General features: G+C 35.5%; 2 non-coding genes across 2 annotated transcripts; one reads left to right on the forward strand and one right to left on the reverse strand.

The window, feature by feature from the left end:
- Positions 1-8,549: 8,549 nt before the first annotated feature.
- On the forward strand, positions 8,550-8,621 carry PKNH_1262200. Its single transcript has one exon. It is a non-coding gene; the product is annotated as a tRNA-Pro (tRNA).
- Positions 8,622-11,055: 2,434 nt separating this feature from the next.
- PKNH_1262300 lies at positions 11,056-11,127 on the reverse strand. Its single transcript has one exon. It is a non-coding gene; the product is annotated as a tRNA-Met (tRNA).
- Positions 11,128-13,737: the final 2,610 nt, after the last annotated feature.

The following is a 13,737-nucleotide window of genomic DNA, read 5'->3' on the forward strand; positions in this document are numbered from 1 at the left end:
AAAAATTAAAAGTGGATTAATTTATCCTTTTTAAAAAAAAAAAAAAATTGTACACAAATAATAGAGACGATACGCTTTTCATGTGTATGCAAATACCACTGCAGAGGAAGTAGTTTAATGGTTCACACAGCGGACGGTGCATTCGCTCCAGCGAAGTGACCATTCACAACGGGGCAGTAAACTTGTCGTTATAAAAACCCGCATACGCTTAGAGGGGAAGGGAGGAATTTATTTCAGTATGGAAAGGAATTAATGCACTGGGGCTACCATTAACGCTCAATTATACACTTTGTAGCCAAAAAGAAAAAAAAAAGAAAATGCATATACAGCGAAATACAAGCGCATGCATATATTTGAGAATATGAAAATGCCTATATACTACATACGTGCGTGTCCATACGAACAGGCAGGTATTCCTCTCCAGGTCGATATTAACACTTAAACGCCACGAACGCTATTGAACGTCGCTGCGATGGGGCACAAATAAGAGAATAAGGAAAATTATCGCTTAAAAATAAACCACAAAAAGTAGCACATGAGCATATATATATATATATATATATATATATATATATATATATATATACATTTAAGCATGTACATGAAAAGGCAAACAAGCGAATATTCACGTCACGCCTTGAAAGAACCGCGCCCCTCACAATGGTGCTCGCTGGTAAGAATATATACTCTCAGGTACTTATACATACAAGTATATATTCACACGTATGCTTATATGCGTATACTTAAACGTGCATGCCACCACTCACCAATTTAAACAAATCCAGAAAATCGATGAACGTGGGGCGACAAGTGAAGAAAAAATGAGTAATACAAAATGGTTGTTAAAAATGTGATGGCTGATAACTCCAACGTGCTACTAAAGAAGTGAACACTCATGCGAAAAAAAAACAACAGACGTTCCGCACTTTGCGCACAAGCGCTGCTTACGGAAGTAGTCAAAATTTTGGAGAAAAATTTCTTACGATTTTAAAGGGCAAAAATAAGGGGACACAACTACAAAAGCATATGAATATTACACCTGTACATATATATATATATTTATATGTTCATTCGTATGTACACCTATATGCTATTCTTCTCTTCATTAAAGGGACAAATTGGTGGACAGTTATAACAGGGGCAACCTCCAACACGGAGTCTTCATTCGAAGTGATCACAGCACGCATGTACTTGTGCACGTATGCAAAACAAGCCACGCGCTGATGCAACTTACTTCGTTAAAAAGATGAAGGTGGAGAGAATGTACGACAACAGTGAGGTCACTCTTATGCGCACGCAGAGGGTGAGAAGTTGGACAATTAACAAAAGCTATCAAAAAATATATTAAAAAGAACTATAAATCAAATGAAAAAGAACAAGAAAAAAAAAATGCATCAAAAAAAAAAAGCACGTAGACACAATACTACAGTTCACTTTAATTAAATATGATTAAAAATGTACACGTGTATAAGTACACGCATTTACAGAAGCATACATATGGGGCACAGGTACCAACACAATTGTGCGTCTTTTTCTTTTTTTTTTTTCTTTTTCCCCCCCTTTTAACAATAGGAGCTAAACAGGGATTTAAAAAAAAAAAAAAAAAAAAAGAAGAAGAAGAAGAATGCGTGCAACACACTTTTTGTGCATATATATTGGTTAGACAACGGTCTTATATATATTTTTTAATTCTTTGCATGAATTAACTTAGGCGTATCCACAAGTGCACATGCTCTACGCACGTATACATGTGTACACTCGGAAAACGCGCTAGCGAAAGGGAAGCATATGCAATCGTTTTTGCATGGGCTACTTACTGTTGCTCGCGCGCTGGAACAATATTCAGTGAAAAAAAATATATAATATGAAATGTTCTATATAAAATATGAAAAAAAAAAAAAAAAAAACTAAACAACTGCAACTGCAGGGACAAGCGCCACACGTTTCACTTCACACAAATGTGTTTGCTTCTTTCTTTTTTTGCTCCTCCCAATTTATTCACTGGTATAATGCTTCAATGCATGTAAGGAGAATATTTCCCACGACAAGTTGATGTTAATATGTATCTACACAGACAAGTTTATACGATCGTGTGCACCGATGCGATTCGTGAAAACAGATAGGTCTCTCTTAACGTTCTTTAGTGCGTCGCTCATGTTACTTCGTTCACTTTGTCGAGGCACCGTGGCACTATAACACAGAGGAGAAGCTAATGCACGCAAGCATAAACGTATATCCAGCCAGGTATGCTTATAACAACACAGGCAACTGTACAGGAATGCGCTGCGCGTTACGCAGTCTGGCACAACTGGTAGACGTGTTCAGGGCGAGCAGAAGTTCACTTCCGATCTCTGTTCAAAGTACATGAGCAGGTACACACACGGAGGCAATGACTTTATATGTTCCTATATGTATGTACACACATGTATATATATGTATGTGCATATATCTGCGTACACAGCACGGCCTTACCCAATGCGCGTAATTACATCGCACAGAAACAAGCACAAGTAGTTGAGGGTGTAAACACTTCGATATGTACGTACTTCAGCGTAGTCACATACGTATATTATACCTTCTGCTTTTATCTTTTTTCTTTGCGCTTTGTTGCTTGCTTTTTTTTTTGTTTTTTTTTTTTCTCTATTTTTCCCCTCACTTGTTTGTATGTAAGCATACGTACATTTGTTAATAATACAGCACAGATGGAATGAACGAAGTACTCTTTAAAAGTATGTGACACGTAATGGTTTGGAATTTACTTTTTTTCCAAGCTTGGAAATTTACGTTCGCGTTAGCTTCGCTTCTCACTCACGTTCACGATCGCGTCGAGTTCGCTTTGGTAATTTCGTTTGCTTTATTTTTTCACACGCAGTGGGGAAATGCAGCAAAAAATTCACGTGCTCGATAGCGATCATGGAAAATGCGAGCTGGCAAAGGGTCGAGCGATTAAATACGGCAATACGCAAGGCTCAGATATCCAAATCGCGGGTATATAAATTCATACATAAGCTCAAGGCATACCCCGCGTGTCAAACTATGCAATGTAAATATTATATACGCAGCTACATACGCGCAAGAGAAATCGCGTTAATGCTTCTTCGCAAGGGAGACCCCGCTTTATGCGCAGTTGAAATATATATATATATAAAATTAATTATAGACAAAGGGATGCATACATATCAACGCATGTATTAAAATGTATACAAAAGTTATGATGGGGGAAAAAATTAACAAATGCAGGAACATTTGAACTATGCGCAATTTAAAAAAAATTGCGTAATTTTGTAAATTATAAAAAACGTAAAGTATTAAATGAATGGCTAACTGGAGATTCGCGTTTTAAAAGTAAGACTTAGCAAAACGTTTGTATAAAAAGCTTTGCATTTTCCAAAATATATATACAATTGTCAAAAAGAATTTTTTTGGAAAAATAAAAAGAATGACAAAAGGATGTATGGAATTGTGGATACAGCTAAAATAAGTGGAAAAAAAAAAATATGACATAAATGAATGTTATATGCGAAAGGGATTATATTTACATGATAATATTTGATCATTATCTGTTATTATTTGCTCATTATATACTAAATTACATATATATATGGAAGTCTCATCTTTCAAAATTTGTACTTTATAAATATTGTCCACTTATGGTTATAAGCATAAAAACAAAACAAAAAAGCAGAGAAAAGGTCATTAAAAGCACTAAGCAAAATTGTCAAAAAAAAAAAAAAAATATATCAACTGTGATAAGTACCACTACTACCCCCCCTTTTACAATTTTTCGTGTTCATGTAATTTATTTTACATTTAAAAATTTTTATTTCTCGCAAAACTGGGTAAAATAAATACAGAAATCGTAAACGTACATTTGGCCAAAAATGTCACTTATGCGTAATTTTATACGAACAGGTAAATTTGCAAAAAAACAAAAAAAAATGATTATTCTATAAATTTATATCATTGGCGCAGAAAGATACAAAGTGATTATTTTTTGTTTACCCTTTTTTTTTTTTTTTTTTCCCAAGAGGGCAGGGTATATACATATATATATTTAAGCTCAGGGACAAAGTATATACTTGAAATATTGCGCTTAAAAGGGATGTATATAAAATGGCAGAAATAATATAGAAACAAGTGAATGGGGAACATAAATTGTACTATATGTAAATATAAATGTATATCAATGTTTACCAAAAATTATGAATACGTATGGTTATATATTTATTTATTTGAAGCTGTCTCATCACATGTATATAAATATATATATGCGAGCGGCTTTAATCATCCAGCGGTAGAGGTAGACGCTCTGAAAAATTGGCCCTTGGAATTTATTTTATTAACTAGCGAAAAAAAAAAAAAAAAAAAAAAAAAAGGCAATATTTGTTAACAACGAGAAGAAATATTTGTAAAAATATTATGAACAGATGAGAAAAAAAAAAAAAATTATGAACAGTTCACAATTTATTAAAGTTCTCTTGTTAAGCAATATTATTTTCTTCTAATAAATTTAAAGAATGATGTTATAAAAAAGAGTAAGACATGTATTTATGTATCTCATATGTACTGTTACATTCGTTTGCTTTATATATAATATATTATATATGCATATATACAGGGCGGGGCGCGCGCTTTTTCGTAAATTTTCGAGAAGGCGTAAAATAGCGAGAAATAAAATTCCCTGCCCAAGGGATTCAAATGTAAGCGCAACAATATGCGTAAAAACCATATGACACGTGGACAAATACGAATGTACATGTGAGGGTCCCATGTGAGCGGCAAGCTCAATGGTTTGGCGTAACTTCTCCTTCTTTATTACATACAATAATATGCTCATATGTCTTCTATGTATATAGGTATACGCATGCATCAAAGGGGGGGGGTTGTCTTATGCTGATTGTCCACGTGCCCTGTTTATTACTTGCATATATTTTCAGTTTCCGCTCATTTCCCTTTTTTCCCCAATTATTCTTTCCCATATATTACGAACATGCGGCGGAAAAAGAAGGCAGAAAAAAATGAAAATTAATTGCAAAATGGTTATATGCAAAATTCCAAAAAATGTGAGCAAACTTTCAAGCAGTTGGGAGCGAATTTCCAACAAATTCTGCCACAAGACATCATAATAATGGATCGGAAAAAGCTGTCTTATCAACTTGATAAGGAAAAGACAGCTTCATCGCGTCCACAAATGCATATGAAAAATTCTATGTACATATATATTGTAAAGCTCCAGCTGCAACATGGCACTATGAAAAAAAAAAAAGAAAAAAAAGAAAAAACTACGAATATGTGAGCAATAAACATAGCAACTATGGCGACACTCGCTGGTGGGGAATTATAAATATGAGAAAAGATTTAATTCCATGGACAGACATTTTCTCCGCTTTGCTTTGCCTTGCTTTATGTACAGCAGATTAAGGCGAAAGCGTTAAATGGACAGTAAAGTATGGGGGCGGATCAACATCATTAAAAAGGGGAAAATAAATATGAAGAGGGCGTTTAAGGTTCATATATGTATGTAAATGTTCACCCGCTTGGAGAAATTAAACGGGAAAGCAGTACACTTTTACGGACATTTGCTCTATCTCACAGTTTGCAATGGTTAATTTTCAGTAACTTTCAGCAGTATATTTTAAATTGCATTTTTTCTTTCATTTTCTCCACTTGTCCGAAAAAGAAGAAAAAAATGAAATAGTTTTCCACAATTCATTGTCTCTCTCTCTTTTTTTTTTTTCCTTTTTCTTTCAAATTATGTTATAATAAAAAGACGCGTTTTTTTTTTTTTTTTTTTTCTTAAGAACACGATAAATTATATCTTTTGGGTAAGTACTTAGCACTGGAGCAAATTTCTTTTTTTTTTTTTTTTTTTTTTTCCCCGTTTTGCTTTTTCCCACGTGATGGATGGAACTTCGTAGCAGTGCGCACATTGGTTACGGGGTCATTCTTCCAATGATTAATTTTTTTTTTTTTTTTTTCCATTTTGAATCAGTTTCAAGTGTGAGGAATTAGTTTATAAAATTCCAAAGTACGCATAGATAATTCCTTCCAAAGAGTGTTCCTTTGTGGGGTGCTCATTGTTCTAATTTTCCGTTTTGCTTTGCAACATCTAGTTCGTCATTTTGTTTTTTTCTTTTTACCGCTCCTGCATATTTCCTCGCTATTACCACATAACCCGTTAAGTAAAATTGTCCAGCAGTGAACACACAAGGCAAAGTTGTTACAGTGAAGTGAACAATTCCCCGAACAATTGCAAATAAATGTGCGAACACTCATTCGCTTTGCTTCTATATACATCTATTTGTTCACGCTTGCGTAATTTTGACTTTGTCACACGGCTATTTTAAAATTTACCATTTTTAATAGGAGTGCGCGCCACACTCTAGATTGTGTAACGTTTTTGTCTAAATTTTTACTTATTAATTTAATGATCCCAATTTTCGTTAATTCCCAATGTTTTAATTATTCCCCACATTTGAATTATTCCACATATTTTCTAAATTGCATGAAGTACCAATGTGTGGCCTCTCATCAATTTTCTACGTAGACACAGATTGACATTTTTAATATATTTCAGTTCATCTAAGAAGGTTTTCCGAAATTTTCGATTTCACTACCAAATTTCTTTGTACCTTTTTTTTTTTTTTTTTTTTTTTTTCCCATTTCTGTACGTAATAGTTAGCCGGAAATTTTTTATTTAGGCATTTTCACCCTTACACTTTCAATACATTTACAAAACGGGCAAACAAACAGAGAAACGGAGGAACAAACGAGCTACGCCTTGAACATGTAAAATGAAGACCCCTTTTAACGTTATCTTACACTTCGACACGAGTTATAATGTGTGAGCAAAATAGCTAACAAGTTAGTTGCAATGAGAAGCAGTTCTCCCTGCGAATTGAAAATTACGTGCCCGCAAAAGGGGCGTACCAATGAAAACGGACAATTTCCCTGTTTTATTTGAAAAAATGAAATTTTTCCAAATTCACATTTTTTTAAAAGTTACAATGCTGTCTAAACATTTTCATAAATAGAGCAAACAAAAGTAAAAAAAACATTCCCTCTTCCCCCCCCGCAGTGCTAGTTTATCAATTAGCACGTTTCGAATTTTGAACATTTTTGCTCATTGTTGAGAGCACAACTGCTATTCAATGTAATGTAGTTTTTCTTTTCGGTGACACGCTATTCCTCTAGTTGTGTGCATATCGATAGCCATCGAAACTGGCACCGAGTGAAGCGTGCATTGAACTAAGGGGGGTAGTACCAACAACTAACGAATTAATAATTCTTCCTCTTGATTCCTTGGAGAAATCGGGACCATTGTATTGAGCAAAACTCAGATGGAAAAAATTATCTGCATATGCACATTTTTATATCCTTGTTTGCATGTACAGCCATATTGATCATGCCATTCCACTTTTTGCGACATGTGTCAGCTAAATGTTCGCTCCTTTGCAAGACGCATTTATAGTTAGGCATAACAGAATGGAAAAACGTCTTTTACCTTAAGGTATAATTTTTCTGAAATGGTGAAGTGTTTCCTTCAGTCCATGATAAGGTCTTTCGCTTGGACCCCACTTTCGATGTGAAAAATGGCTAGTTTTTTTTTTTTTTTTTTTTTTTTCCGTTCAGAAGATTAAACAAAATGGTGGAAAATTAACCCCTTAATTTAGCTGTTCCATTTTGCTCCTTTCCATTTCGCGTTTTTCCCCACAGTTTATGCACGACTAAACTAATGTGTACGGTCCTTCGAACAGGACACTTCCGAGACCTTCACCAGAAGTATTCATCACACTGTTTCGTATTACACACCTGTTTAAGTCTAATTCGATATTGAGATATTTTTTTACAAACTACGCTTAATTATGATGCTATTGAGGGTAAGTTTTGGGCATGTTCATACGGATGAATAAAACTAACATTAGATACGGCGAATAAAATAAAGTATGGTAGCTGTTAATACGTTTCCTTTATTTCGTTTTTACGTATAAGTTTATAAAAATTGTATTTTGACCAACCGACCTTGTCCTGACAGTCCGCATTTTACTTTCCCATTCCGATACACATCATTTTTCCTTTTTCCGCAAATACAAAACAATTGTTGGAATTGTTTTTCCTATTATCCACCATTCAGGTAGAGTGGTGCAATATATTAGTGGACAAAATAAGCAATAGTGCTATGAATGGCACACTTAAGAAAAAATATACTCCTATTAATAACGAATTCGCAACAATGCTTGGACAAATGGAGTAACATTAGCCCTAATGTAAGAATGTAGCAACTTTCTTCTGACTATTATAACCTAAGAATTCTCCTGGACTAGATGGAACTGTGAGGCAACTGTGAACAAATTATATTTATTGCGAAAAATACGCCAGATTCTTTTTTTTTTTTTTTTTTTTTTTTTTTGCTTAGTGAATAAGTTGAAAAATGGAGTTTTTAACTCCTGGATGAATAAAATAGAATAGCTCCCAAAGGCAAATTTTATAGTTCTATAGTAACTACAGAGCGCCCTTCATGCCCTTTGCAGGTATATATATATATTAATGGCTACTTAGTCTAGTGGTATGATTCTCGCTTTGGGTGCGAGAGGTCCCGGGTTCAATTCCCGGAGTAGCCCTATTTTTTCATTAAATTAAAGAGAAAAAAGAATGTTGTTTTTCACTTATGGAAAGATAGAAAAATTATAAGTTATTAAATTTTTTAACTATTTATTTTTATTATATTTTGTATAATGTTCTTTTTTTATTTTTTATTTTTTTTTTAAACGTTGATTGTTATATAATATAAATGTGCCTTTAAGGTGGGCTGCTACTTCCCTGCTATGCAAGCCTTCCTCACAAGAGAGGAAAGAAAACATATTTGTTGAATTTTTCTAATTTTTATTGCGCGTCTGTATTGAAAGTAAGGAGGGTAAGGGTAAGGCTTATTCTTAAAAGTTAAATTTCTTTTTACTTTTTTCCGAACTTTAGCAGAACATTGAAAAAGAAACTGCTCGATTGAACAGCGAAGAGGTGAATGTATAGGCAAATGTTATGTTTGTTGAAAATACTTGTAAAGCCTTTCTTTCTTTTTTTCTTTCTTTTTTTTTTTTTTCATCCTTTTTGTGTTGCTTTGGCAAAGTTTGGCACATAAATAGGTAAACAACGGGTATACGTGGCAAATTGGAGAGGTCCCTTTTTTTTTTTTGGTTTTCTTAATTTTCTGACATGAGTGAAGGACAAATGGCAGCTTATACACATGGAAGGACCAAATGGATTTAAAATTTTAACGAATTCGAAGTCGAAGGAAGTATTTTTTCTTTATGAAAACCCAAACGAGTGCATCCGCCGTCGCACATTCCATTTTTTTTCTGTAATAAAAATTATGCGATGAAAAACTGCTCTCCTGTTGTGCCATGTGTTTCCATTTGGGTACAGGTCCACGCAGAGAAATGTTCTGCCCAAAGAACCCAGCAGTAAATGAAAGGAATGTTCTTTATTGTGTATCCCCCATATATGCCGCTTACGCAGGAAATGATTAACCAGTGATGGACAACCGAATTAAATTTTTGTGTCCAGCTGATGGAAACTACTCCGGCAAGTATATTAACGAAAGTTGCGCGTATTCACCGTGTGCACATGCATCACCACATACTACAGTGTGTATATAAAATTCTTACGTTCGTTCATTCATTCGTTCGTTTATTTTTATTTTCCAAAGGGAGAAAGTTATGTAAAAATTGTATGAGGATGAAAAAAAAAAAAATTATTCCAACAGCTTGCTAACAAATGGTAACTCTCTTTCGAAAATTTGTTACCGCCCCAGGTGTGTCGAAAATTGATCTACTCTGACTTCGAGTTGTCCCCGAAAGGAAAGTTGTCCCCGAAAGGAAAGTTGTCCCCGAAAGGAAAGTTGTCCCCGAAAGGAAAGTTGTCCCCGAAAGGAAAGTTGTCCCCGAAAGGAAAGTTGTCCCCTCACAAAACGTGTACGGACATTTGCACGGAAGATTAAGAATCAGTTTTGCAAAGTGTGAGATGGGTGCGAAACACTGATAAAAACGTACGCTTTAAATGGTTGACCTCCTCACGTGTTCATGCACAGTATGAGCATAAATACACTCTTATACACGCATGAGCAGGGCGCACTTTCTCAGATGGGCATGCTCGGGCAAAACAGAAGGTCGGCCAACTCGTCTTCAAGAAGCGAGTTCAAATGTGAACTTGCGCGTTCTCTATTTCGTTTATCGAATGGGAAAAAAAAAAAAAAAAAAAATCCTTTTGCACATTTCCCTCACTAATATTATAACTGTTAAAAGCGGAACTTTGTTCTTCCCCCCCAGAGTGAATTAAACATGCATGCAATATACTGCTACGTATTTGCATTTAAATACCTCGTTAACTCTTAAATAATTGTTCATATGCCTTTACTTTTTTTTAAGATTAGCAATACGTCTTCGCAAAATTAACAAAAAAAAAAAAAAAAAAAAAAAAAGCAAAATTGATAAATATGAGAAAAAATTCCTAAAGAAGCTACTACTATTTACCATTATGCGCGCCTGTTTATGCATTCTTTCGCAATGGGGGGAACACGCTACACGAAATGCTTTTCCAACTTTTCCTCCTTAAACTGTACTGCGTCTGTGTCCATGTTTTCTGCCCATCAATTCGGAAGTAAATATACAAAAGTGTTTTTTCTTTTCCTCATGCGCCAATTGTGAAATATTTGGCATGTTTTACCCCTATGTACTGCGTAACAAATGGCGCGGAAGGAATTAACTAAAAGAGCAGTTGCGGAAAAGAGTACTAGTACATATTAATTACTTTTATATAAAAAGTATAGCTGAACGGGGAAAAAAAATTATCAAGAATTTTATTTAAATTTTTTCTTTTATTTATTTTTTTATTTTACCGAATTTTTTTCTTTATTTTTATATTTTATAATATTTTGCCCATTTTATACGTTCTCTTTGAATTTTCCCTTTCTTATATATTTGCAAACACATGCAAAATATATAATATAACATATGTACATACTGTGCGGCATGGAATTATTCATTTTTAATAGTGAAATTATAGCAGCGCGTGGTTTCGATCCACGGTCCTGGGGGTTATGAGCCCCCCACTCTTCCTCTGAGCTACGCTGCTTTCAAAAAAATAATGGGAACTAACAGCCTGCTTCATTTCCGTCAAGGGGGCTACAATACCTGGGGCAATTTAGTGAAGCTCATTTTCATCCAGTGCAATATATTATGCTGTAAGGCACTTCGGAGGGTATTCTCCACCTTATGCAGTGCATGGGGAAAATGAGAGCCAGAAAAGGGGACTAGAGGCTAGAACAAGTATATAAATGTTCATACATCGCGTATGCGCAGGAGCACCTTTTTCCCCTCTAATCATTCTTAAGCACGAGTGGAAATCCGAACATTCTTGCCCCACGTACTTTGCTAACATGTGGTAATGACGTATGATATATATTTTTTCCATTCCGCAAATTTTTTCTTCTCCTTTTTTTTTTTTATCCTTTATTTTCCGCAATTGGTTAAATAGTAATGGTTCCAAATGTTCAACCTTTTTCTTGCTTCCAAAAAATAACCTTAAAAAAAAAAAAGAAAAAATTCCTACGAGTTAATTTCCCAAGTAAAAAAAGATAACTCACATTTCTACGCTTCTTGTTTCGCAAAAAAAAAAAAAAAAAAAAAAAAAAAAAAAATACTTACGTACATACCTTTGCGTGTGAAAAATGTGGAAATAAAATATACTAGCGAAGAGGAGGGAAAAACATTTACCACTTTAGTATAATCGTGTACCATTGACTAGCTGTGTGCTCTGAAGAATATGCAAGGAATATACAAAGAAATTTTCCACTTATGGAAAAAAAAAAAAAAAAAAATGGAAAATAAAATGATACTTCTGAGTAAACCTAATGGTTATTATCGGAATGACTAGCCGTGGGACTCCATCCATGTGTCAGATCCACATTATGGAAGGAGTAGGGATATGCGAATAAAAAGCTCGCAAGGGATGATGCTGCATTGGTCATCTACACTGGAATACACTTCTTCATGGGAAGAAGGAATTTGACATGACATACGAGGAAAAAGAACACCTCATGGCCTGGTACACAAATGGAAGGGTAATGCCCTCGATGGGGAAAAACATTCCGAGGTTACCCCTCCAGTTGCATCCCTTTATAATAGCACCCCACTATGGGGAGTACTTTTTCTGGACGTCGAAATGTATAGTCTTGTTGAAAACCTTCATCGAAGTACATATTGTCTCTACGATGCCTCCTTAACAATGTAGAACCCACGTATGCAATGTTAAACTGTCCATACGAACAAAAAAAGGGACACCGCTTGGGTTCTCCTATCCTATTCCCCAATTCTCACACAAAAAAAAAAAAATTCCCCCCCCCCCCCGAGGGGTAACACCTAATGGGTAATTGCATAGGTACGTACGTAGGTACATTTGTATGGAGACCCGTTTATCACGGTGCTGACCTCAAGCGGTTGTGATAACCCCCGTCTATGTTCTCCGTAGAGAGAGCGGCATTCATCAGGCGCTATGTCCCTATACGCTCAACGAGTGTAGCATGAAAAAATAAAGAAGGCATCCCTGTTTCTATTAAATTCGATGCGTTAAAAGCGTACGTCTATACGTGAATGTAGAAAAAAGGGGAACTCTACTTTTCTCGGATCACGACTGTTAGCTTTAGCCTAGTTTTTACAAAAAGTGTATGCTTTCCTACTGGTTCGCCCAACGAGATAATATAACTTAATGTGCCTCGTTTAAGAGGAACATCTCACGGTTAGTCCATTTGGTGAATCATATAAATGGCTTCATCTGCCCATTTGTATGCCTGTCTCCTCCGTGGTAAACACCACAGTAGGTTCAAATTAGAGGTTGCAAAGTGGAGAGTTCCGCTGAGGTAAAGTGACCTGATGAAGGAGAAGCGCATATGCCCCCCGCTAACACCGCTTCGAAACAGTTTCATCATTTTTTTTTTCTTTTTTTATAAATTGAGAAAAACTGCTTAACATGGGAGTGATATGTGGAAAGTTCTCTTCCTTGCTGTATGAAATCCGCCAAAATGATAATCTGGGGTTTCACACCTTGCGGAACGAAGCAGAGTCTCCTTCCGGAGTACGTTTGTTGAGCTTTCTTTTTTGCGTAGTGTAGGATGTAAGTTTCCCTACAACTTCACCTCTCCCTTATTACCCGCATAAATATTTATAGGTGTACGCACACATTTGTGTGTGCGAATTTATGTGTATGTGTTTTCTCCCTGTGATAAATTCACTCGTAGCTAGATAATTTTACGGTAATACAGACTCACGTGGCAAGCTCCACCAAATTGTAAGAGTATCATTGAGGTGAGCTTCCCATCAGATTCGCCCCGACGCAATGGGATGAATATATACCCCCACGGGGTAAATATATATATATATATATAATACATATGTAACCAATGCGAGTTATAATTTTATCCTGAGCTTCTTCACTTTCTTTGCTGAAAAATTGCCTTGCATTATGTGTCCCCTTCCGAACTGCCAACGCACCTAAAAGGGGGGCACACTGCACATAAATCTGCTCATCCACTGTGGCTCCCTACGGAGGGGATCACTGCATATTTGTAATGAAAGTCTGCCACTAACTGGGGTGAACACTCGTCTTATGCTTACTTATTTTAATTCATTCACACCTGAGAACAATTTGCCCCAGAGAGAGAATTCCACAAGAGCGCCGACCAAATGT

This window comes from Plasmodium knowlesi (assembly GCF_000006355.2).
Source record: "Plasmodium knowlesi strain H genome assembly, chromosome: 12".
Taxonomy (NCBI): Eukaryota; Apicomplexa; class Aconoidasida; order Haemosporida; family Plasmodiidae; genus Plasmodium; species Plasmodium knowlesi.